The sequence below is a fragment of the Pogoniulus pusillus genome, chromosome 25 (genome assembly GCF_015220805.1).
Source record: "Pogoniulus pusillus isolate bPogPus1 chromosome 25, bPogPus1.pri, whole genome shotgun sequence".
Classification (NCBI taxonomy): domain Eukaryota; kingdom Metazoa; phylum Chordata; class Aves; order Piciformes; family Lybiidae; genus Pogoniulus; species Pogoniulus pusillus.
This window is the reverse complement of record NC_087288.1, coordinates 8,656,886-8,681,669: the sequence shown is the minus strand read 5'-3', so window position 1 is coordinate 8,681,669 and position 24,784 is coordinate 8,656,886. Positions and strand designations below refer to the sequence as shown.

Below are 24,784 nucleotides of genomic sequence, written 5' to 3'. Positions count from 1 at the left end.
GGACAGGGCTGGGTGCTAGGTTGGACTGGATGATCTTGGAGGTCTCTCCCAGTCTGGTTGATTCTATGAAAAAAGATATTAGCTGACAGATTGTGATGGAGAAATAGGTCCTATTGGGAAGTTGGGTTGGACTCCTGACACAAGCTTTCACTGTGACCACAGCCAAATTACTTTCAGGCCCTGATGAGTGGATTAACAAAATTCTGACTTCAACAGGATGGGAATTCAGCTAAATAGGTAAAAAAAAAAAAAAATCAGTGCATACTTGGTGATTCCTCATAGGAGGTGACATCTGTTGTTGGACTTGAGGTCTGTACGAGCTTGTGTCTCTGGTGCTGGCTAGCAGTGAAAGGCTGGGGATAAGCACATCAAGAACACAGCACATGCAGGGCAATCACTTTAGTTTTCCTAATGTGCTTGATATCATCTTAGCAAATTCAGCATCTGAGTCTTTCTGTTCTCTCTGTCCCTTCTTGGTTATCTTTTTGGTCCTGGTGAACATTATTTGACACAAAGCAAGACCAACAAAACATTTCAAGCCTCCTTGCCTCTACCTGCCTTCCAGCATGGTAAGCAGCATTATCACAAGCTTGAGTGAAGAGCTCTCCTTAGGCTTTGATTCAGATGCTTTCAGAAGCTCCCCAGAGTTGCTGGGAATATTTAAAGCAGTCCACAGGAGGGTTTTTTTTAGCTCTGCATTGACATTCCTGTGTTATCAACCTCCAGAGTTGGTTGCTTGCGTAGGAAGGAGAGCTGTGAACAGTCCAGGCATGTGATGTTCCGCTCAACCCTGTGTCTTATCAGCACACATGAGGCTGCTGTGTCTGTGGAGAACTTTTCCATTCCAATTAGCAACTCGTTTTGCTGCTATATCTGCTTTTCATTGTATATACACCCAGCCTGTTCCCCTCCCCAAGGTACTCAGCCAGAGGCAGGTGCAGCTACCTCCTTTTCTTTCATGGGTTCATAGAGCGGTTTGGGTTGGAAGAACGCTTCTAGGGAGGTGGAATCCAGACAGGTGCAGGGAGTTGAGTCATTATATATAGGACATGAAATTAACCAACAACTCCCAGGGCCAGATTTTCCCTCAAGCATTGCTTGTAGATACCCTGCAATGATGGCCACCTAGACAGCCTGACCTCTGAAAGAGTCCTTTGGTGGCACAAGGGTGGATTGTCCAGTGGATAAGGAATTGGTTGGATGATTGCATATGAATGGTAGTGGTCAATGGCTCAGTGTTCAGATAGAGACAAGTGGTGTCCCTCAAGGGTCTGTGCTGGGACCAGTGCTGTTCAGTATCTTCACCAGTGTTACAGACAGTGGGACTGAGGGCATCCTCAGCAAGTGTGCAGATGCTACCAATTTGAGTGGTGTGATTGATCAGACTGAAGGATGGGATGCCATGCAGAGGGACCTGGACAGGCTGGGGAGAATCTCATGAGGTTCAAGAAGACCAAGTGCAAGCAAGGTCCTGCACGTGGGTCAGGGCAACATCAATCCAGGCTGGGGGATGATGAGATTGAGATCAGCCCTGCAGAAAAGGACTTGAGGGTGCTGATGAATGAGAAGCTGCGCATGAGCCAGCAATGGGTACTTGCAGCCCAGAAGGCCAGTGGCATCAAATGCATTGTGGCCAGCAGATCAAAAGAGGTGGTGGTTCTGTTCTGCTCTAGTGAGACCTCAGCTGGATTGTTGTGCCCAGCTCTGGGGCCCCCAACACAAGAGAGATAGGGACCTGTGGGAGAGGGTCCAGAGGAGGGCCATGAAGATGATCAGAGGGCTGCAGCACCTCTGCTGTGAAGGCAGGCTGAAAGAATTGGGTCTGTTCAGCCCAGGAAAGAGAAGGTTCTGAGGGGACCTTAGAGCTGCACTTCAATATCTAAAGAGGTCCTACAGGAAGGCTGTGAGGAACTATTTAGTGATAGAACAAGGGACAGCGGTTTGAAACTGGAGCAGGGTAGATCTAGGTTGGACATCAGGAGGATGTTCTTCATAATGAGAGCACTGAAATACTGGAACAGCTTGCTCAGGGTTGTGGTTGAAGCCCCGTCCCTGGAGACATTCAAGATCAACCTTGATGTGTCCCTGAGCAGCCTGATCTCCTCAGAGGTATCCCTGCTGACTGCAGAGGGATTGGACAAGATGACCTTTGAGGGTCCCTTCCAATCTGATACAAACTGAATCTGTGACTGATGAAGAGAAGCAGGGCCATAAAATAACCAAATCAAACATCCAAACAACAACAACAAAAAAGTCCAGCAACTTTGGCATTGAAGTGATTAGATAAACTGACAGAAGTGCAGAAGATAATTTACAGATGCAGCCAGGCACATAGAGCAGGAAGAAAATTCTTTTCCAAAGATAGCCACTTTTTATTTATAGCTTGCTTTTCTTTTACTTCTGAGATGAAGCAGAGCATTTACATGAGGGGCAAGGAGCTCTGATGATGAATAATCGTTTCTTGTGCAGACTGAAGTCCTCATTAGACCTGGCAGCAGGGATAGATGTCTGAGCCTGGTGGAGCACCAGAATTAGCAAGCATCATTTAGCTGTCTGAAGTCTTTAACTAACAGTAGACAATCTCCTAGAAGTTCAGTGGGGTTTTCTCAAAGCATCTGAAGTATAACAGGCCTGATTTATTCTGGTCAAGTTTCACAGGAGAGAATCAAAGGCTTAGCTTGTGTCTGAGCTGCTCTCTTAATTTTGGCTCCTGCTCCCATCCCCTTGATCACCTCTTGGTGCTGCATAATGCTGGCACTGGGGGAGGCAGGGCTGTGCTGCCATCTGAATTCTCTAAAGGGTTGAGCTAAGGCACACTGAATTCTGATGTTTGGCTGTTTCCTGAAGGCCTTCCTGCAGACCTCTGAGGGTCTGTTTGGTTGCCCAGGGAGCTGACAGAGTCTCTGAGCCTGGAGATGTTCAAGAAACATGTGGACATAGCACTTTGGGACATGGTTTAATGGCCATGCTGGTGTTAGGTTGATGGTTACGATCAGGTTACCTGCCTGTTGAATGTGGGGCAGGCTGTGGATGTAGTCTACCTGGACTTCAGCAAAGCCTTTGACACCATCTGCTACATCAAGCTCCTGGCAAAGCTGGCAGCTCGTGGCTTGGACAGATTCATTATGAAATGGGTCAAGAACTTTCTGGAAGGCTGGGCCCAGAGAGTGGTGGTGAATGGTGCCATATTCAGTTGGCAGCTGTCACTAGTGGTGTGCCCCAAGGATCACTGCTGCCCTAGTCCTGTTCAACATCTTTATTGATGATCTGGACGAGGAGATTGAGTCCAGAGTCAGTAAGTTTGCAGATGACAGCAAGCTAGGAGCATGTGTGGATCTGCTGGAAGGTAGGAGAACCCTGCAGAGGGACCTAGACAGGCTGGATGGGTGCGCAGAGGCCAATGGGATGAGACAGAACAAGGCCAAGTGCAGGGTTCCACACTTTGGCCACAACAACCCCAAGCAGCACTACAGGCTGGGGACAGAGTGGCTGAGAGCAGCCAGGAAGAAAGGGACCTGGGGGTGCTGGTAGATAGCAGCTGAACATGAGCCAGCAGTGTGCCCAAGTGGCCAAGAGAGCCAATGGCATCCTGGCCTGGCTCGGGAACAGTGTGGCCAGCAGGACAAGGGAGGTTATTCTTCCTCTGTACTCAACACTGGTCAGACCACACCTTGAGTGCTGTGTCCAGTTCTGGGCTCCTCAATTAGAGAGATGTTGAGGTGCTGGAAGGTGTCCAGAGAAGGGCGACAAAGCTGGTAAGAGGCCTGGAGCACAGCCCTGTGAGGAGAGGCTGGGGGAGCTGGGGGTGTGCAGCCTGCAGAAGAGGAGGCTCAGGGCAGACCTCACTGCTGTCTACAGCTACCTGAAGGGAGATTGTAGGCAGGTGGGGGTTGGTCTCTTCTCCCAGACAACCAGCAACAGAACAAGGGGACACAGTCTCAAGTTGTGCCAGGGGAGGTACAGGCTGGATGTTAGGAGGAAGTTGTTGTCAGAGAGAGTGACTGGCATTGGAATGGGCTGCCCAGGGAGGTGGTGGAGTCACTGTCCTTGGAGGTGTTCAAGAAAAGCCTGGCTGAGGCACTTAGTGCCATGGTCTGGTTGATTGGACAGGGCTGGGTGCTAGGTTGTACTGGATGATCTTGGAGGTCTCTTCCAACCTGCTTGATTCTATGATTTGGCTCTGAGAGGTCTCTTCCAACCAGATCAGTTCTATGATTGATTGGTAGGTGCCACTACCAGGGAGAGGACCATGAGAGAAAGGGCACAGCTGTTTAATGAGCTTTAGAAACGTGTTCCTTAGCTTCATGTGCCTGTATTTTTAGTCTTGCAGAGTACAGAACTAAACTTTGAACAAAAATAGATGTCTACTTGCATAACATCCTTGCTTACAAAACTCCCACAGCTGAAGCTCTCTGGAGGCTTCAGGAGCTGAGGTCTGTCAGTCACTTGGAAGCCATGACTCAGGAGCACATCTCAGCAATGCAGAGTCAAGGTTTGCAGTGTTTACACAGCAAAAGGCATGTGGCTGCAAAGGTAAAGCAGCATCCTAGCACCACTGTCTCAAAGATGAGGCTGGCCACAGCAGAGAGGGGCACACAGGGCAGTACTACCACATTTCTTCCCACTTGCCTGTGACTGGGCAGGGCTAAGAAAGGATGGGAAAAGTTTTTTCATCCCTATGGGTTCCTGGTTCTTGTTTTGTTTAGGTCTTTGTGAATGGCAGTCACTCCAGACACCGAGCTCTCTGTTGACTTGCAGTGGGGGTTGTTGGTCATCTGATACAGCCCAGTGTTTGTGTCCCTGCAGCCCTGCCACTGCTCTAATTAGCAGTCCTAGTCAAGAAGCCATGGAGCTGGAAAGGTTTAGAGTCACAGCTCTCTCCTTGACCTTCTGCCTAGGACAGAGGCATACTCATGGTATGGGGTAGGCTACCTGGTCTCAGTCAGGGCTTGCTTTTTTCTGGTGACAAACAGGTGAGAGCTGTGTCAAGGGTGTTCATTCCTTCCACTTGTACTTTGAGCCTGAGTGGTTAGAAATTAGTAATGTGTCATCCTGTCTTCCTCCTGTTTTCTCTTGGCAGCCATGGATGAGCCTGGGCAAGTAGATCCTGGCTCGTTTGCCAAAAGCACCATTAGGTTGTGACAGCACACCTTGACCCATTCTGCTGAACATGCTTGTTTTTCTGGGACACCGAGGTGGAGAGAGTGTTGGTTCAAAATAAGCAACCTCCCCACCTTGAACCTGAGCTGTTCTTCCTGGGAAGCCAGTTTTCAACCACAGCCAGCCACCAGATGCAGGCTGCTATCAAACAGATCAAAGCTGGAAGCCCACTGGGGGGATGTGTTGAATTCTTTCCTTTTGTTATCAGACCTTCTCAAGTGGAACACCACCTTGGCCATCATCTGGTGTGAGGGATAATGTCTGTTTGAGGGGGAAGGAGGAACATCTGGTTGGGGGGGAACATGTGGGAAGCATGGGGTCAGCGAGAGACGTGCGGTGGTGGGTGTAGAAGTGCATGCTGAGGAACAAACATTTACTGGGAAGCTGCTGGATTCTGAGAAAGGGCTGTCCAGCAGGTCTCAAAATAGCTGCTGACAACAGGCAGCCCCACGCTGCTTCCATGCTCTGTGGAGGAGATGCACAAGCCTTGAAACGTAATTTGTTATGCAATTTATCCAAACAGCTGTCCTCTAGGGCCTTCAGAGCCCTAGTGAGAGGAGAGAGAGAAGGGAAAACTAGGGAGTAGCTTTCTTTAGTGAGATTTTTCTTCTGAGTGCCTCAGAGTGATTTTACTGGGAGTCTTCTTTGACCTCAGAATACAGTGGTGCATTTATAGAAGGGTTATTTTTATCTTAGCTATGTGGAGGGTGGTGCTTAAGCATCCATTTTGTTAGTGGCTGTGAAGAGCGTATCCTCCAGGTCCCTGTCTTTTCAACAGCATCAGCTTTGGGTGATGTGGTAGGTCAGGTCTCTTCTGTCTTTCTCAAAGCACACAGAATCACAGCAAGCAGACCTCACAAACCATCCAGTCCAACCCTTGAACCCCTCACTGAAGGGTCAACACTAAACTGCACCCCTGTGAGCCAGGTCCACAGCCTGCTTGCACATCTCCAGGGACGGTGCCTCCACCACTGCCCTGGACATTCCAATGTTTGAGAACCCTTTCAGTGAAGAGATATTTCTTAGCATCCAGCATGAGCCTCCCCTGGCTCAGTCTGAAGCCATTTTCTCTAGTTCTGTCTCCACCAAAGAGAAGAGGCTGCCCCTTCTTCACTCCAACCTTCCTTCAGGCAGTTGTAGAGAGCAATGAGGTCTCCCTTCAGCTTCCTCTTCTCCAGACTGAACAGCCCCAGCTCCCTCAGACCCTACTCATAGGCTCCAGGCCCTTCACCAGCTTCATTGCCCTGCTCAGGACACCTCAATGTCCTTCTTGTAGTGAGTGGCACAGAGCACACAAGGCATGGCCTCACCAGTGCTGAATATAGGACGATGATCACCTGCCTGCTCTTGCTGGCCACAGTGTTGGTAACAGAAGCCAGGATGCCTCTCATCACATGGAAGGACACATGCACAGTCTACAGTCATAAGTGATGGAGACAAAGCACTGTCTAGCAGATTGGGAACTACACTGTTTTTTCCACACTACTTTTCTTCTACTGTGAGGTGTGCTGCTTGCCCACAGACTCAATGCTCCGACACCAAAATGTGGGGAGCCCTTCCCTGTGTCTAGGTGTGCAGTCATGACAGGGTCTGTAGCTGCTTTGGAGGTGCCACCAGATGGTCTTTGTCTCTTGTATGGCAAGGAATATTGTGGGATTGCAGGCTGCAGCTGAGTGGTTGGACTTGATCTTCCTTTCATCAGCTGATAGAAGGAGAGAAAGTGTCCTAACGTTGTGCCAAAGGAGGTTTAGGTTGGAGATTAGGAAACATTTTTTTTCCTGCAAGAGTGGTCAGGCATTGGAACAGGCTGCCCAGGGAGGTGGTGGAGTCACCATCTCTGGAGGTGTTCCAGAAATGTGTGGGCGTGGTGCTTCGTGGCTTAATGGCTGTGGTGGTGTTAGCTTCAAGGTTGGATGTGATCTCAAAGGTCTCTCCCAACTGGAATAATTCTGTGATTCTATCTGAAAGGTCTGTTCCAACATCAGGAGTTCTGTGGTTTGTGATAAACTGTGCCTGCCTACTGCAGATTGACTTTTAAAGGTCCCTTGCAACCCAATGCATTCTGTGATCCAAGGACTGAACTGTACTGCATGTAGGCACCATGATTTGCTTCCCACCTGCTTTGGGCTGAGCCACCAGCCTGACACATCTCACATGGCATTGTCTTCCTCTAGCTAGAGTCTTCTTTTCTATTTATTTACTTCTGTTAATTTAAAGAAGTCCAAACACTTCTTTCTAAATAACAAGAGTAATACTTTTCCTCAGGTAAAATTCTGGCAGGCTTCTTCTGGAGTAAGTCTGATATTAATACTGCTGGGAATGATGAAATTAGCTGGGGATTATGAAATTAGCTGGGACCTGGCCTGTTTACCAGCCTAGTGCCTTTAGGTTATGTCACATCAAAGCCTGAGGTGGTGAGGAGGAAAAGATTTACATATGCTCATATGGATTTTGCAGAGAGTTTCTATGTGCTTTGAGCAAATCCAAGGCAGAGACTGAGTAAGGCTTTGGCAGCTGCCAGGTCTGTGTCCAAATACCTGAGTTGCAGGCAATATCAATAGGCAAAGATCAACCCAAATTCCTGTGGGATATTAATAGACTTGTCTTCAGAGCAGAGTCTGAGTGTGGCACAACAAAGAGGCCAAAAGAGGGGAGTAAAATGAAATCCTAAGTTCTCATTCAGTGAGCAACCAAGATCCTGACTAGGAACTGGATGTAGGAGGAGGAAATAGTCTGCAGTCGTGCAGCTGATTATGTGGTGCTACCTACACAGGGAGTTTCACAATGGGAGCTGTGTGTCAGTGTGGGCTGCTATGAGTAACGTGGCCAGCACACACCCCCAGAGACGTGTGCCACATGTCCTCTTCAGGGTGGCTTCTGCATTTTAGTGGCTATGGGAATTTGAACACAGGTAGGTGTTCAAAACACCACTCAGAAATGCCAGCCCCATCAGTAGGTGTGGTGGGAAGAGGGGATCTGAGTGGGTTTGTACCTCCATGGAGCTTAATACACATCCCTGGACACATGCTCCCTGGTCTTTGATCTTTGTGAATCAAAGCCTTTGATTCATGATTATGAATCATAGAGTCACCAGAGTTGGAAGGAACATCTGAAAGTCATAATTTTAGGGTAGTGGAACACTGGAGCAGGTTGCTTGGGGAGGTAGTTGAGGCCCCAAGCCTGGAGATATTCAAGATCAGGCTTGACAGGGCTCTGGGCAATGTGATCTAGTGGAGGATGTCCCTGCTGACTGCAGAGGAGGTTGGACTGGATGAGCTCTGGATATTTGTAAATGTTGATCAGATCCCCTCCCGGCCTTCACTTCTCCAGGCTGAACAGCCCCATGTCTCTCAGCCTTTTCTTGTAAGACTTCCAGTTTCTGGACATTCCCAGTCCCTTTTGAACGGTACACAATGCTCCAGATGTGGTCTCATCAGGGCAGAGTGAAGGGGGAGGAGAAGCTCCCTTGACCTGCTGGTTGCACTCTTCTTAATGCACTCCAGGATATCCTCAGTCTTTTTGGCCATAAGGGCACATGAAGACCCCTGTTTTGTCCAAGTCCCACTGCAGCTGCTTAAATCTGTTCTGCAAGCTCCCTTCATACCTCTTTGCTGGAGGAAACAGACCCCAGAGACCCAGGAAGGTCTTACTGAGAACCAGCTCCTGTAGCTCTTTCTCTGACACCGCCTTTTTCACACAATTCATTCTGTCCACAGCCTGGATAGAGTCCAGGATCCAGGAGGGTTTCCTTATTGATTTTAACAGGACCAAGATGTTACCTCTTATGTTGAACATCACCGCTGTAGCTGTGCAGCCTGACATCTCTGCCTGGAATAAAGTGAACTCATTTAACCCAAGGGCTTTTCCTCACTGATCCAGCACTCACTGAGTCTCAGGGCTACATTAAAGGGGAGCAGGGTTTCATGCAAAAGAAGTCACAGACAGATCTGATCCTTGGCACTTCACTGAACCATAGGGTCCTTTCAGCTGGAAAAGCCCTTTAAGATCACCCAGTCCAACCATGTCCTTCAGCACCACATCTCTGCTTACTGCAAACACCTCCAGGGTTGGGATCTCAACCAGCCCCCTAGGGGGGAGCCTGTCTTGAGATCCCTTTCAGTCAAGAAGTTTCTTCTAATGTCCAACCTAATCTCCTCTGGTTTCCTCTTGTTCTATCACTTGTTACCAGGGAGAAGAGATCAACCCCCACCGGGCTCCAAACTCCTTACTCCATTTCTCCAGGCTGAACAACCTCAGTTGCCTCAGCTGCTCCTCACCAACTCTGTTCTCCAGACCCTTCACCAGCTTCATTGACCTTCTCTGGATATGCTCCAGCACCTCAATGTCCTTCTTGTAGTGAGTGGCCCTAAACTGAACCCAGTACTCAATCCAAACAGACCTGGCATGGAGATGTAATTCCTTTTACCTTACTGAGTAAGACTTGAGTGCTTGCAGGAGGAGGTGGTGGGTTAGTCAGGGACCAGGCATGTGATGCACAACCAGCACCTTCTTTACTTAAAGCAACACATAACCGAATGAGCTGCTCTCAGCTGTGGAAAAGCAAATGCATGCTGAGTCCTGTTTGTGCCCACAGAGCCACGCACATGTTCCCAACCTTTTATAGCAACACTCCTGATTCTCTGGCTGTGCCTTCACTTTGGGCTTTTTTCATCTGTTGGGGATGAATCCCACCAGCTGGTCTAATCAGCTCCCAAACCTGAGTGGTCATGGGAAGCTGTGCAGTGGAAATAACTCATGAGAACTGAGATGAAAAAATACTCAGGACAGCCAAGCTATTAATAAGAGTGCTGCAGAGCCCTCTGTGAGCATGCTGTGTAAAGGAAACAGAGTCATAGTACTGTTTTGGTTGGAAAAGCCCTCTGAGATCACTGAATCCAACCATCAACCCAACACCACAGCCCTTGAACCATGTCACCAAGTGCCATGTCCACACCTTTCTTATACACTTCCAAGGGTAGTGACTCCCTGAGCAGCCTGTTCCAATGCCTGAGAACCCTTTCTGTGAAGAAATGGGTCTTAATCTCCAACCTAACCCTGCCCTGGCACAATTTCAGGCCATTTCCTCTCACCCTATCACCTGATACTAGGGAGAAGAGACCAACCCCACCTCACTCCAAAGGAGTTTCAGGAAGCTGTAGAGAGCAGTGAGATCTCTCATCAGCCTGCTCCTCCCAAAACTGTTTAATCTTAGTTCCCTCAGCTGTTCCTCATAAGACTTGTTCTCTAGGCCCTTCACCAGATTACCCAAACCATTTTTGCACTTCCAGCTCATGTTGAAGTTGCAATGTTTTGGCATCAGTTGTGTGCAAGAGGTGTTGTTGAAAACCTTCCCCAGGGAGATGGCTACAGTACAGCCTCCCTCCCACAGAAACACTTCTAGGCACCCACTGACACCTTTCCCATGGAAGCAGCAGGCTCACTGGTGATTCTGGTCAGGAATGGCTTTGGAAGATCTCAGCCTACCACACAGCTGTGTTTCTTCCACCCTTACCCATGAGCATGCATGTTTTTATCCAGTGCCAAGCTTCCTACTTCTCCCTGAAGTCCTCACAGCATCAGTTTCCAGGCTCGGTGCTGTGAACGCAGTAACAAGCCAAGCTGTCATGTTTTCCATTGCATATTTCACTCTGTATGCAATGGCTGTCATTGCCAGAGCTTTTATCTGCAGTCTTGCAGCCTGAGAAACGAGTGCATGAGGTACAGCTGTGGGGAGGGAACCCGTTCAAAGCCAGGCCTTCTCCACTGCAGTCTGAAAGATCAGCACGTGAGCAAATTGCTGCCTTCCCTACGGAAGAAAAGGCTGCTGTGGTGGGATCCACATCTTCCAGCCAGATCCCAGCCCCCCCTCCTCTTCTCTCAGTGTTATGCCAAATCAGCAAATGTTGAGAGAAACAGGATATGCCACAGCTGTAAAGCAGCGATGGCATCTTGTGTGTTGGGGGTTGGTTGTGTTGCTTGCTTGGTTTGGTTTTTTTTCCCTAGTGTGAAAGATTGGAGTTGTGCAACACTGAGATTGCATTGGCTAAGATAATAAATGGATCAGATGAATATAGCTGGGCAGATGCTGAGTGTGGCTATGGGGGTTTTAATTTCCCTCCTTCAAACTAAGATCTATAATAAGATGTTTCCTGGCTTATGTGTTTTTATAGTCTTGTTCTTTTTTTTCCTTGCTGGATGCTTCTGGCTGTGGCTGTACCAGCCAAGCCCTGCACAGTAGCTACAGTGAATATTGTTTTACAACTCTGAGAGTACAGTAGAGGCCATAAACTATCTGCAAGTCCACTCTGTCAGCAGGGGAGTGCATCAGCAGCCTCTCTGCAAACTGAAGAAGCATCAGAGGTGGCAGAGGAAAGGGTTTGTCTGCAGAAGAAAGGCATCTTTTTGCACTGCTGGATGGTGCTGTTGAAGAAAAGCAGAGTGTGCTCTCATTTCCTCTGCAGTCATCACACCTAGCAGGGGCTGCTCCTTGATCTTCTCCCTTGCCAATCCCAAATCTGCAGAATCACAGATTCACAGAATGCTTTGGGTTGGAAGGCACCCTTGAAGGTCATCCTGTCTGACACTTCTGCAGTAAGCCAGGACATCTCCAACTATATCACATTGATCAGGGCCCCATCAGGTTTAGATCTGAATGTTTCCAGGGATGGGGCCTCAACCAACACGAGAAGGACATGGAACTGTTGGAGCCAGAACAAGGGGACACAGTCTCAAGTTGTGCCAGGGGAGGTCTAGGCTGGATGTTAGGAGGAAGTTGTTGGCAGAGAGAGTGATTGGCATTGGAATGGGCTGCCCAGGGAGGTGGTGGAGTCACTGTCCCTGGAGGTGTTCAAGAAAAGCCTGGCTGAGTCACTTAGTGCCATGGTCTGGTTGATTGGCTAGGGCTGGGTGCTAGGTTGGACTGGATGAGCTTGGAGTTCTCTTCCAACCTGGTCCTGATTGATTCTGTAATTCTGTGATTAGAGAGAGAAGTGAAGGAAACAGCAAACAGATCCAGTGCTGAAAAGCAAAGAAAAGGAATTGTTTACATTTTGGCTTTTTATACCTCTTAGCAAACCAGTGAATGATGTGGACTTTATCATTATTATTCTTTTACAACCAATGGTCTAGTTTCTCTCATTAGAATATTCCAACATACCTTAAACTACTACAGCAAGCATTTCTACAGGGATACGATTCACTCCTGTGTCTTCAATACCAGCTTTTGTTCCTCTATCCACAGTGTGATCCCAGCTTTGATGAGCTGAGCCTCAAAAAGCCCTCTCTGCAGGGCAGTGTGTCTGGAATCAGCTTTACAAAGAGGGTCTGTTTCCCCCTTCCCTTTGTATCCATCCTGGCCATGCTCAGCTGCTGGGTGAGGAGAGCTGGGAGCAACTGCAGGGGCAGCTGTGCTGCCGAGGAGCACAGCTCTTCTGCTCAGTTTTGGCTGGGGCTACAGCCATGCCACTGTCCTCCAGGTTTGGGCTCAGCTGCCTGTTCATTAGGACTGACTGCAGACAGTGGCCATGGCTGAGGAAAGTGCTGCTGCTAGGAAGGTGGTTTGATGGTGGATGCTGAACAGGCTTGGCTTTTAGAAAAAGGTTTTGATAGGATGAGAGGAAATGGCCTCAAGTTCACCAGAGGAGGTTTAGGTTTAGAAGGTTTATAATTTCTCTACTTCAAGAGTGGTCAGGGATTGGAAGAGGCTGCCCAGGGAGGTGGTGGAGTCACCATCCCTGGAAGTGTTAAAGAAATGTGTAGACATGGCATTTTGGGACATGATTTAATGACCATGGTGGTGTTAGGTTGATGGTTGGACTAGATGATCTTAGAAGGCTTGTCCAACCTTAATGACCCTATTTAATGATTTTCTGTCAAAGCTCCCTGGCTGGCTAATATATGTGGTGATTTCATCACAGCTCTCAACCTGCTCAGCCTGCAGTGTGACTGAAGCTGCAACAAAAGCAAATTTAAATGATCCTGCAATTTATGGAGAAGTTGTCACTCTTTCTCAGACCTGCTGGGTAAAAGGGCTGCCTGGACTTGTGTTTTGCCTTTGCCTGCTCTCAGGAGCACATTCTGTCCCTGCTCAGCTGATGTATCTCAACCTCAGCATGGCATCTATCCTCATTTACTGTCATAGAATCATAGAATCAACCAGGTTGGAAGAGCCCTCCAAGCTCATCCAGTCCAACCAATCACCCATCCCTGTCCAATCAACTAGACCATGGCACTAAGTGCCTCAGCCAGGCTTTTCTTCAACACCTCCAGGGACAGTGACTCTACCACCTCCCTGGGCAGCCCATTCCAAGGGCAAATCACTCTCTCTGTGAAGAACTTCCTGTATATAGCAGGTGGAAGAGATGGGCTATCTTCATGGCAGGAGCAAATCCTGGGCTACAGGTGCACCCTCATCCTGCTACAAAAGTCTGGGGGTGTATTTTGTGGCCATAGCAGAGCCTCTGCTGGATTGTACCAACATAGCCTGGCTGTAGGGAGAGCACACCTCATCACCTCAGCAGGCCCCCTGGAAACAGGCTTGTGCTCATGAACATAACCATGGTGGTGGTGTTCACCTCCTCTGGCAGCTGCTGCTTCCCAGGCATCACCAACACACCCCTTCATCCTTTTGCAACAGCAAGGCAAGGCCCAAGGGTTGTAAGTGTCTCCAGGTCACACAGCGACTCACAGATGTCTGTCTGTCCATACAGTTCCTGTTGGGCCTCTGCCTCCTGCTACAGATGTGGTGCAAACTAGGAGTTAAGATTGCGTGACGCTTGCTGAAGAGCAGAGATACCTCTGTTTTGGGAGGGTGCCTAGGAAATTCTTCCTGATCCAATCAACCCACAGCTGGCTGCTTTCCTGCTGCGCTGGCTTGTCCTGCCTGCTCACCTCCCCTTTCTCTCCATTCCGGCTTTGCAGATGTGCAGGGACACCTCAGAGCGCCTGAGATCAAGGCAGTGTGATGAGGCAGTTGCGCCCACGGAAGCTCGTAGGCGCAGTGTCTTACATAAACAGCAATTAGCTCGGTGATTACTTCTGCTGCTGCCACAGGACCAGCCCCTCTCAGGATGTCAATCGTCGCGTTCCCTCGGGGCACGTTTTGGCTTCCCAGGAGGTTGCAAAGCGTTGGTCGCGCTCTGCGGAAGCAGGATGTAACACATCACCATCCAGAAACCCTTCTGGTGCTGGCACCCAGCAGCACCCAAAGGTGCTGGCAAGGATACAGTGCACGGTGGCTTAGGATCACAGAATCATTTTGGCTGGAAAAGACCTCTGAGATCATTGAGTCCAACCCTTGACCTCACACCACCACAGCCATTAAACCACGTCCTAAAGTGCCATGGCCACACATTTCTTGAACGCCTCCAGGGATGGTGACTCCACCACCTCCCTGAGCAGCCTGTTTCAATGCCTGAAAATCCTTTCCATGAAGAAACAGTCCTTAATCTCCAGCCTAACCCCCCTGGCACCATTTCAGGACATTTCCTCTTGTCCTAACACCTGATATTAGGGAGAAAATACCAACCCCACCTTCTTCCTCCTTTCAGGGAGCTGTAGAGAGCAGTGAGGTCTCCCCTCAGCCTCCTCCTCTCCAGACTAAACAACCTCAATTCCCTCAGCTGCTGCTCACCAGCCCTGGTCTCCAGACCCTTCCCCAGCTTTGTTGTCCTTCTCTGGACACACTCTGGCGCCTCAGTGTCCTCCTTGTAGCAAAGGTCCCAAAACTGAACCCAGTATTTGATGTGTGGCCTCACCAGTGCTGAGTAGAGGGCATGATCACTTCTCTGGTCCTGCTGGCCACACCATTGCTGATCCAGGCCAGGATGCTGTTGGCCTTCTTGGCCACCTGAGCACCTTAGTGGCCCATGTTCAAATGGTTGTCAACCAACACCCCCAGGTCCTTTTCTGCCGGGCGCCTTTCTAGCCATTCTGCCTTGCATGCCTGAAGGAAGATAGAAGTTTCCCCTGTCCTTGGAACAAGTGTAGGTGGTAGCAACATCCTTCCTCTCAAGCTGTAACAGGAGAAGGAGTTAATCCACCAGCGACACTAAGTGCTGAAGTGTCTCATCTGGCAGCTGGTGCCAGGTGGCAAGAAGCTTTGGGCAGAGGGATCTTATGTAAGACGGAGTGGTGACCCAGGGAGGTGTAATTAGCTGTGCTGGCACAGCACAGGAAGCAGCGTGTTTGTGCGGATTGTTTCCCGTTCCTAGCAGCACCTGCTCCCTTCTTGTAACCAGAGCTCTCAAATGGCCACTAATTAGCCCTTCCTGGGAAGCCCAGCTCTCTGCAGGCACTGGCCTCACCTCTCAGTCAGCATCCCTTCTGCAGCCAGGCACCTTCATCACTGCCTCAGCAAAAGCTGATAGGAGCAGGGAATTATTTTGCTGCCTAATGCTAATTAAAGGGGAAGACAGAGCTTACTGGACCTGGACTTCCTTGCTCAGGTGTGATGAGTTTCCTTCTCTGCATCCTTGAATGAAAATGGTGGTTTGCACCTGGATGATTTCTGAGGGCTTGTGGGTGAGAGCCATGTGGTGCTGCTCCCCTAGGGTTTGAGCCCAGTGCCTCAGGGAAGCTAGCCCAGCAGTGGCACAGATCTAGCCCTGACTACCATGGCAGCTTGAGTCCAAAGGGACTCTGTAGCATCCATGCTGGAGCCTTCTTCAAGGAACTACTGGAGAGTCCAGCAGAGGACTACAAAGATGGTGTGGGGACTAGAGCTTCTCTCTTATGAGGAAGGGCTGAGAGACCTGGGGCTCTGTAGCCTGGAGAAGAGAAAGTTGAGAGGATATCTTATCGATATCTAAAAGGTGGAGTTCAAGAGGTTGGGACCAGACTCTTTTCAGCAGTGCCCAGTGACAGGACAAGGGACAATGGGCATATATTGGAGCACAGGAGGTTCCACCTCAACATGAGGAGAAACTTCTTTGCTGTGAGGGTGCTGGAGCCCTGGAGCAGGCTGCCCAGAGAGCTTTTGGAGTTTTCTTCTCTGGAGACTTTCAAAATCCACTGGGATGCATTCCTGTGCAAGCTCCTCTAGACGAGTCTTCTTTAGCAGAGGAGTTGGACTGCATGATCTCTGGAGGTCCTTTCCAACCCCTACCATTCTTTGACTCTTCTGCAGGAGCCTGTGCAGTGGGCAGGCCTCCCTTTGTTTTTAGCAAGTGTAACTCTGTGTAAGGCTCTGAGGACAGCTGGGTTGGAAGTTTGGGAGTCAATGGTGTTAATGGATGCTACTGTTTGGCCAGTCCCTTCCTAATGCAGGAGAGGGTGATGAAGTTAATGAAGGATGCTGGGAGGCAGGGGAGTGGTGGTATGATTTTGCAGACACAGAGCATGTGTGATTGGGCAGGGCAGTCCTCCCAGCCCTTCAACCCTGCTGCCAACCACCACTTTACAGGGAAGAAACCTTCTGATTTCTTTTCCTGCAGGGAGTGAAAGAAACCTGGTTTATCTTCCTGCAGGGAGTGATGAGGTGTAGCCATCTAACTTGCCTCCTTGTGAGAAGCAGGGATGACACTTCCTATCCCATGACACATTCCTGGAGGTGTTTCTGCTTTCTTTCCACACCTTTATCCATGAAATCATTCCTTTTTCATAGCTGCAGTTTGGTGGCCTCTCCAGCACTCAGTCTTTAGGAAAGGATGGATTTTGGGGAAAGGATGCATATAGAACTGGCTGCCTTACAGTCTGCCATGTGCTGACCACAGAGAAAAAGGTGAGAAGGCACAGCCAGTCCTACCTTCCCCATATTTGAATCCATGTAACCACTCTTTATCCCTCATGCACCAAGTCTGTTAGCTTGGTTTTTGGCTAAAACGTGGCTTCCAGGCAGTTATCCAAGCTGGATTTGATCATCTTAAAGAGGGAGACTCTGTTCTTCCCTTTGGTCTTTGACTCTCAAGCTTGCATTGTTAATTCATTTCTGACTTTCTTTGTCCATCTTCTGTCTCCAGCTTTTACTTTTAGATCTTCCTTTTTCTGAGAGAGCCCTTTAGTGTCTGGAGTTATGTGCTCATGCCCTGTAATTGCATCCACCATCTCCACAAGATGGATGGCTCTCCAGATGCCTCCTTATAGGCATCTTCTACAGCTCAGAAGCTGCTTTTATGGCCTGGCTCTGCCCTTTTCTCACTTTCACCATGCCTTTTGCAGCCATGGACGCTGCTGCTCTGGTTTAGCTCCAGGTTAAGAAGTCTTATGAATGTAGGTGTAAGAGTCTTGTTACTACTTTGTGCTACAGCATCGCTTGCCCTCCAGCTGCAGTCTCTCCACCTGGAATACTGTGCCCAGCTTTGAAGCCCACAACACAAAAGGGACATGGATCTGTTGGAGAGGGTCCAGAGCAGGGCCTTAAAGATGATCAGAGCACCTCCCCTGTGGGGACAGGCTGAAGCAGTTGTGGCTGTTCAGCCTGGAGAAAAGAAGGCTTCAGGGAAATCTTATAGCATCATTCCAGTGTCTGAAGAGGGCTACAGGAAATCTGGGAAGAGAGTTTTTACAAGAGCTTGTAGTGATAAGATGAGGGGCAATGGCTTTAAACTAAAGCAGGGCAGGTTTAGATTGGACACCAGGAAGAAATTGTTTCAAGTGAGGGTGGTGAGACATTGAAACAGGTTGCCCAGAGAGTCTGTGGATACAATCTCCCTGGAGGTGTTCAAGTCCAGGATGGACGAGGCCTCAAGCAACCTGGTCTAGGGGTAGGTGTCCCTGCTCATGGCAGGGGAGTTGGAACTAGGTGGTCTTTAAGGTCCCTTCCAACCAAACCATTCTATGACCTGTGGATTTCCCTGTATCTCCTTCCATGCTCTCCCCTCCTACCTGTGTCACACTGAACTCTTGAACAGTAGAAGGCACAAAAAAGGCATCATTTCACAACTCACTTAAGGAAACCATATGTTTTTTTCCCTTTGCCCAACCTATGTGGACCTCTCTGCCACACATGAAAAGTGAAGGCAAAATGTCCACAAACAGCAAAGGCTGGGGGGTGGGGGAAGTGTGTGTGTGTATGTTAAAGAGCTTTCTGAGAGCTCTAAGTCCTTGAACCCTCTGGCAGTCATGGGGGGGCTTCAGAGAAGTTCTGCCTTGAGAAGGTTGTTCAGGGGGGTTGTGCAGTGACAGATCTGGCAGTGCTAATTGCCAGGCCAAGGTAGGGAAGGAAAAGGACCCCCAGCAAGGCTCAGTGTCTGTGCTTGTTGTGTCCCTCGGAGAGAGCTGTGTGACCTTCCAGAGAACAGAAATCTCTCTTCCCCAAGTGCCCCAGTTTTTGTTCACACATCATTTAGCAAGCCTTAGAACGTTTTACACTCTCATTCCTGTAACTCAGCACTGAGCTATTATTTAATGAAATGATCCCCAGCAGGGACTTAGGAGAGCTAATTGTAGATAAAAGCTTTGGCAGTGGGGCAGTGAGAAGCATCCCCAAATGCTTTAAATACTGGGTTTTGCTTCTCTTCTTCTGTTCTTACTGGGTTAATTATTCTCAGCCTCAATTCTGTCCTGCAGATATCCTTCAGCAATGATATTGATGGAATCTCTGGTGTCAGTGCAAACCATAGAATCATAGAATCAACCAGGTTGGAAGAAACCTGTAAGATCATCCAGTCCAACCTAGCACCCAGCCCTATCCAGTCAACTAGACCATGGCACTAAGTGCCTCATCCAGGCTTTTCTTCAACACCTCCAGGTATGGCAACTCCGCCACCTCCCTGGGCAGCCCATTCCAATGCCAATCACTCTCTCTGCCAACAACTTCCTCCTAACATCCAGCCTAGACCTCCCCTGGCACAACTTGAGACTGTGTCCCCTTGTTCTGCTGCTGGTTGCCTGGCAGAAGAGACCAACCCCACCTGGCTACAGCCTCCCTTCAGGTAGTTGTAGAGAGCAATGAGGTCACCCCTGAGCCTCCTTTTCTGCAGGATGCACACCCCCAGCTCCCTCAGCCTCTCCTCATGGGGTTTGTGTTCCAGGCCATTCACCAGTCTTGTCACCCTTCTCTGAACACGTTCCAGCACCTCAACATCTCTCTTGAATTGAGGAGCCCAGAACTGGACACAGTATGAGAACTGGGCCCAGAGAAGTAGAACTTCAATTTTCACTATGACCATGCTGCCAGCTAGGCAATGGTAAATGCATCAAAAAACAGGTGAAGGAGACTTCTAATCAGGGAGAAATTTGAGGAAGTCCCAGTGGGTCTGGGACTTTGGATACATTTCCAGGCACTCCTGCTTGATCTCTTCCTATGGATGTCTGTCCATATCCACAGCAGCAGGAGGCAGGGCTATGGGTCAGGCAGGGCTGGAGGGAACCCCCCTGTGATAAAAGAACATAATCTTGTTTGTTGTTTCTTTCCTGATTGTGGTTTTTTTTGCTCACCACAAAAATTGGAGAATAAATAGCATCCACTGGGGTTTGATGAGCAATTGAATGCTTTGCAAAAGTGGGATGAAGTGGGTTGTTGGTTTTTTTTTATGCTTATGATTGTTGTTATTGTTATTGATGTTTGTTGTTGAGGACAGACTGAAAGAGTTTGGGCTGTTCAGTCTGCAGAAGAGGAGGCTGCGAGGTGACCTTCTTGTGGCCTTTCAGTATCTGAAGGGGGCCTACAAAAAAGCTGGGGAGGGACTTTTCATGGTATTAGGGAATGACAGGACCAGGGGGAATGGAGCAAAGCTGGAGGCTCAGGGATGGGTAGGTTCAGACTGGATGTGAGGAGGAAGTTGTTGAGCATGAGAGTGGTGAGAGCCTGGAATGGGTTGCCCAGGGAGGTGGTTGAGGCCACATCCCTGGAGGTGTTTAAGGCCAGGCTGGCTGAGGCTGTGGGCAGCCTCATCTAGGGTAGGATGTCCCTGCCCATGGCAGGGGGGTTGGAACTAGATGATTGTTGTGGTCCCTTCCAACCCTGACTGATTCTGTGATTCTATATTAATTGTTATTGCTATTGCTGTTATTGTTATGGGCATTATAATAATAATAATTATTAACTAAACAATAACAATTCTGTTATTATTATCATCCTCCTAATATTTATTTTAATCTAATGAATTAGCCAGTTACATCTGACATCTCAGCAAAGCTGCAAGCACTAACAGCAGAGCAGCAGATCCCAGGGAAGTCTGGTGTGTTGACCCAGCCTGCAAACTGTCACATGGAGATGGAGAACAGATCTTAGAAGGAGCAGATGAGGGAAGTGGGATTGTTTAGCCTGAAGAAAAAGAGGCTGAGGGGAGACCTTTTCACTATCTCAAACACCCTGAAAGGAGACTGGAGTGAGGTGGGTGTTGGTCTCTTTAGTAACAAGTGATAGGATGAGAAGAAATGGGCTCAAGTTGCACCAGGGGATGTTTGGATTTGGTAGCAGAACCAGCTTCTTCAATGAAAGGGTTATTGAACACTGGAGCAGGCTCTCTAGGGAGGTGGTTGGATCCCCATCCTTGCAGTTGTTTCCAAGAGGCAGAGATGTGGTGCTGAGGGACGTGGTTTAGCACCTGAGTTGTTTTAGGCAGAGAATGATTGTAGGCTGGATCTTAGGAGGAAGTTCTTCCCAGAGAGAGTGATTTGCAATTGGAATGGGCTGCCCAGGGAGGTGGTGGGGTTGCTGTCCCTGGAGGTGTTCAAGCAAAGCCTGGCTGAGACACTTAGTGCCATAGTCTAGTTGACTGACTAGGGCTGGGTGATAGGTTGGACTGGGTGATCTTGGAGGTCTCTTCCAACCTGCTTGATTCTATGATTCTATGCCTCAGTGATCTTAAAGGTCTCTCCCAACCAAAATGATTCTGTGATTCTATGAAGTCAGTTGTCCTATCTTTATGGGGAATGAAATGGAGCAATTTTTATCTTCTAGGACCTGGAGGATAAAGAAACCAAAGGAGCATCTGAGTGCTGTTGGTGGTATGAAGTCCCAGAGGACGTAGGAGTTGTTCCCTGTCCCAAGGAGTCTTTAATATGCCAATCACCACCAAATGAAGACACTTTCCAGTACAAGCTGATGAGTGGTTGCTTTTCCTGCTGCTGCTGAAGTCACTGGAAAAATCTGATCCAGGATGTCCGTCAGAGCCTAATTCCTCTTTCTGCAAGCCCCCATATGCTCATGCCCAGTGCTTAAGAAAAGGTAAGCTCCACTCAGTGAGAAAATGTGCTTAAGAGCTTTATTTGTGTTCATACATGCTCTGCTGGGTCCTGTGCCATGCATGTGTCAAGCACTCTGTAGTCTCCTCTTTTGTCACTGCAATTACAGAATGGTCTGAGTTGGAAGGGACCTCTAAAGGTGAGTGCCAGAAGGCTGGAGCCAGGCTCTGCTCAGTGATCCCTGATGGACAGGACAAGGGGCAATGGGTAGAAGCTGTGGCATAGGAAGTTTCATTTAAACATGAGGAGGAATTTTTTCACTGTGAGGGTGACAGAGCACGGGAACAGGCTTCCCAGGGGAGCTGTGGAGTTTCCCTCTATGGAGATATTCAAGACTTGCCTGGATGTGTTCCTGTGTGATCTGGTCTAGGTGCTCCTGCTCTGGCAGGAGGGTTAGGCTGGATGAGCTTTTGAGGTGCTTTCCATCCCCTCACTTCTGTGATTCTGTAAAGGTCATCTAGTCCAACCCCCTCTGCAGGGACATCTTCTATGAAATCAGGCTACCCAGAGCCCCATGGAGCCTCACCTTGAATATTTCACAAAATCACAGAAAACATTCAGGTTGGAAAAGACCTTCAGGATCACCAGGTCCAACCAATATCGCTACTCTACAAAGTTCACCCTAAACCATATCCCCAAATGCTGTGTCCAAGTGACCTGTAAACCCATCCAGGGCTGGTGACTCAACCACCTCCTTGGGTAGCCCACTGCAATGCCTGACCACTCTTGCTGGGAAACTTTTTTTCCTAATGTCCTACCTCCCTGGGCAGCCTGTGATCCACTCCTTGGAAATTTCTCTTTCAACACGAGGTGGGCTTTTTATTTTTGCAGAGGAAACCACCCTGTGCCTATCCACCCACTAACAATGCCAGGAGTTCGGGTGACGCTCTGCCGCCTTCTGCTCCGAGGAAAGAAAGGGAGGGGAACCTGCTGGCATTGGAGCAGGTACAAAGCTTTCAGATGTCTGGCTCAGATGGAGTTGCAGAAAGTACTTCCCTTTGTGTTGCAGGGCCTGGCAGCCCAGGGAGATAATGAAGAATAAGGCAAACCAAGTGACAATGGAAAATGCTGAGCTCCCTGGGTAATTAAAGGTTGTGTAAGACGGTCGTATGGCTCACAAGGATTGTTAATACAGTCACGTTTGCATTACATAAAGGGTAATTAACATGCAGGCTGCTCACCATTGATTACACCCCTAGCTAGGCTGCACAGGTGGCTCAGGAGGCAGCAGCTGCCAGGAGGAGGAGAGGCTGCAAGGGGGTGCAGGGTGCTCAAGACCGTGGGGCCACCACCGTGCTGTGGCTTTGGGCAACCACTGGACAAACAACAGGGTGGAAGGGACCTCTGGAGATCATTGTGTCCAACTCCACTGCCAAAGCAGCATCACCTAGGGCAGGCCATATAGGAACATATCCAGGTGGGGTTTGAAAGTCTCCAGAGAAGACTCCACAACCACCCTGGGCAGCCTACTCCAGAGCTCTTGGCACTCTTACAGGAAAGTTTTTCCTTATGTTGAGCTGGAACTTCCTGTGTTCCATTTTGTATCAACTGGCCTTTGTCCTATCGTTGGGCACCGTTGAAAAGACACTGGCACCTTCTTGACAACCAGCCTTTGGATATTTGTAGACATTGACCAGATCTTCTCTCTTGTCCAGACTCAACAACCCCAGGTCTCTCACTCTTTCCTCACCAGATTGCTGTTCCAGTGCCTTCATCATCCTCAGAGCCCTCCCCCAGGCTCTCTCCAATAGTTGTCTGACCCTGTTGAATTGGGAAGCCCAGAACTGGACACAGTACTCCAGATGAGGCCTCACCACAGCAGAGTCTTGCACTGCAGACTGTCTTCTCCTTGTTGACATGGACTGGAGGTTGCCTCCTCCTGCCAGCATGCCACAGCACCTGCAGCTTACAAGTAAGAGCTTTTGCTGTCTGGTGGGTGTGGGGAGTGGTGAGTTACAAGCAGCTCTTGATGGAAATTGAAGCTGGTGGTGGGTTACAGAAGTAACCTAAGGAAGCTGGGAGATGAGTGATGTCTAACCTGGAAAGAGGCCACTGGCTACAGCTACTGTGTGCCCAGGAGCCACACATAGCCCTACACAAACTGCACTGATTTTGCCAGCCCTGCTGCTTGTGGATAGGCAGCTGAGCCCTCTGGGTGCCACATCATGCTCTGAGGAGCACAGGTTTGCAGAAGTTAGTGAGGAACAGCTTCCAGAGCCAGGGAAAGGCAGACCCAGCCTGTAGATGCCAGCCAGCTGTGTCATGATCCCCAAAGCCTAGGTGCACTATTAACGAGGCATGAAAGCTGGGGCTGGGCTGCTTTCTGGTGGTCCCACCTCAAAAGTGAAGGGCAGCTTCACTCCTATGATGCTGCTCCTGAAAAATGTATGCCAAGAGGGATCTGTTGTTTGTGTGGAGTGTGTGGGGAGCATTTTCCTCTGGTTCCCACAGCATACAGAGGAGAGATGCCCAGACCTGGGAAAAGGAGTGTAAGCTCCCTGACGTCAGCTCTTGTGAGCCCTTGAACACCTGGTTTGCGTTTTCCATTGCATAAGGTACCTTTTGGCACTGAAGAGGGTTTCAAGTGGAACTGGGGAGGCTTGGTCTCCACAGGATGCTTTGCTTCTGGGAGCTGTGTGCTGTCTGCTCCTGGCAGGGTTTGCAAAGGCAACGCCTCAAAGCCACGTCCCAGGCTATTTGGATGCTGCAAGCACACCGCGTTTCTGTGCTCCTGAGGATTATTGCTCTGCATTCCTGATTATTTCTCTGTGTTCCTGATTGTTTCCCTGGGACTCCTGGCCTCAGTGTGAGGGTGCTTCTTGGGCAGCAGCAAAAGCAATGCCTCCGAGGGAGCTGGAGATAAGAGCACACGCAAGAATGAGCTGGACCTACTGTTTTCTCCATGGAAACACAATTGGCACTCAGCTGTTAGGCCCAGGAAATCCAATTACAGCTGCAGACAGAAATGTGGTTAAAACAGAGGGAAAAAAAGAGTGAGCCAAACTGGTGTAAATGAAAATACAGCCCTGTGTGCTTTAGAGTCCTTGGGCTTATTTATTTGGTCTTTTACAGCCCCAGCTACATAGAGCAGACCTTTTGTAGGGGTTGTGTGCGGAGTGATGTTTGCCCTGGAGCTGTGATGCACCAGCCCTGCCCTGCACTGCCGAACCCTGGCTGGCCCAAGCATCCTAGCACTGACCTTTACTAGGGCAGTCCAGTGATGGGGCTGGACATGCAGCCAACAGCCAACATCTGAACAGTGAATTATTGCTAGAAAGCCATTTCCATGCAATAGGCCTGAATAACCAAAAGTCAAGTGGATGGGGCCAAGCTCTTTTTGCTGGTCAGCACCAATAAAACAAGGAGCAATGGGTACAAATTTGAACATAGAAGGTTCCACCTCAACATGAGGACAAACTTCTTTACAGTGAGGGTGACAAAGCCCTGGAGCAGGCTGCCCAGAGCGGTTGTGCAGTCTTCTCTGGAGACTTTCAAA

The 24,784-nt window shown here is 49.2% G+C and overlaps 1 long non-coding RNA gene across 5 annotated transcripts in view; it reads left to right on the top strand.

Annotated features, from left to right (window-relative positions):
- Positions 1-22,206, top strand: part of LOC135186427 (uncharacterized) — a 36,310-nt gene extending 14,104 nt beyond the window's left edge. The window contains exons 4-5 of one of the 5 annotated variants that reach the window (XR_010306853.1): positions 21,005-21,271; positions 22,120-22,206. This is a non-coding gene — a long non-coding RNA (uncharacterized LOC135186427). The other 4 variants (XR_010306855.1, XR_010306854.1, XR_010306858.1 and 1 more) reach the window with 4 other exon arrangements.
- Positions 22,207-24,784: the final 2,578 nt, after the last annotated feature.